The sequence below is a fragment of the Coptis chinensis genome, chromosome 8 (assembly GCF_015680905.1).
Source record: "Coptis chinensis isolate HL-2020 chromosome 8, ASM1568090v1, whole genome shotgun sequence".
NCBI classification, from domain to species: domain Eukaryota; kingdom Viridiplantae; phylum Streptophyta; class Magnoliopsida; order Ranunculales; family Ranunculaceae; genus Coptis; species Coptis chinensis.
Window position 1 is genome coordinate 20317408 of NC_141463.1, and position 1792 is coordinate 20319199.

Sequence of the window (1792 nt, forward strand, 5' to 3'; positions counted from 1 at the left end):
AATTCCAGTGAGCGCAGAATAGATTTTTACCCCTTGTATGGGATTAAAAGAGGGCGAGCTTTTCGCAAGGGATTTCCCACTGCCAAGAAAGGCACTATCTTTGAGATGGAAGAATAAACTTTTACTCAAAATGTGTACTAGTGATACCACAGGGGCTTTGGTTGACCATCTCCATTTCAAAGAATTGTATCAACCCGGTTCTAATGTATTATTAACATCACCATCAGCTTGATCTAGTGTTTTTTCATGTAAGTTATCTTCCTCATTCCGTGCTTCATTGGCGATATCTCGGTTATTCTCCTCTTGTATTTCAGTTATTGTTGCATTTTCAGCTTGTTCATCATGTCTTTGTCTCCTTATCCTTATCGGACAAAGTGCAACCACATCAATGTGTATTACACCATTTGCAACCCGGGGCTAGTGCTAGCTTCTAGTGTATCTAGTTGGTTCTCATTGTGTTGCTTTCTCTTCCATTTCCTTCTTTGATTTTTTGTCACTTTCGTTACGGTCTTCTCGATCCACGGACTTGTTCTTCTCAAGGTGAGTTTCCTCGATTGTGGCTTTTGCTTTGGCCTTAGCCATCTCGCCTTCAAGTGCCTACATTCCACAACATCATGACCAATTCCTTGCGGTGTGTACAATACTTTGGTGTCTTTCCCGTGTCTATGTTACGCGCGAATTTCACTTCAAGATTTTCCACTTCAACCCAAACTTTATCCATAATCTTCTCGATAAATCAATATCCACTAATACAGATGCATAGTATCCCATATCTCGGTTTGCGGTGTTGTTATCCAAGTATAATGGTCTACCAACAGATCTAGCTAGTGATGAAAGAGTTTTGACCTCCCAATACTCAAGACTTAAGCCTGGAAATCTAACCCATACAAGTGCATGAGATTGAGTTTGTTTGTCGATATTGAAGTTTGGAGACCACAAGCTTAATCTCAATGGTTGGCCATCAAGAATCCACGTACCTTGTCTCCACAACATTTTATAGTCTTCCTCGCAGTCCAATCGAATGAGTATGAAGCATCTACCCAATAGGTGATTTTCGATCTCCTTCGGGTTCCATGATTGTTTAAAAGTGTTGACCCGGTTCTATCTTTGTTTTACGCAAGTCGAAGTCGACCTACAAGCGACCACTTCATATAGTCCAAACCTTTGTCCACTTCGATTTTAACAACATTGATCTTGGGGTAATCACTTTGCATACGGACTAGGAAGAGATGATAAATCTACATCTCTACCAACTTTGGTGAGAGTTGAAGTTACCTCGGCAAATGTTTTACCTTTATTGTTGTGTCCTCCGCTGCTAAGATTGTAGCTTTCTTAGCTCTGTCATCATCTGCTTTTCAGCCTACTTGTACATTTTGTACTCGATATTGGATAAAAGTTTGGTTCCTTCCACCACCAATGCCAAAGGGATATTTGACCTTGTGGATAGCGGTAGTGATCGCGAGTTACAAATCACTACTGGGAGCATCAATAGATGTGTCATGAACATTATCAATTGCTGGCTCTATAGCATCTTCTTCCTCTTACTGGACTAGTAAATCGTTATGGATTTTCATCATTCTTCTTTGTAATAGTTTCTCAAGAGATCCCTTTCCATAAAGCTTTTCAAACTCATTCTCTAATCTCGCAGTAGTATCATTCTCAGGTTCAACCCAAGAAGAGGTTCTAGGGTTTGAACTCCCAATTTCCCTCGTTTTTTCGATTTCCATGAGTTTTAAACTAACCGATCATGTAAAGATCCCAATGCATTACTAGCGAGGAGAACAACACTTTG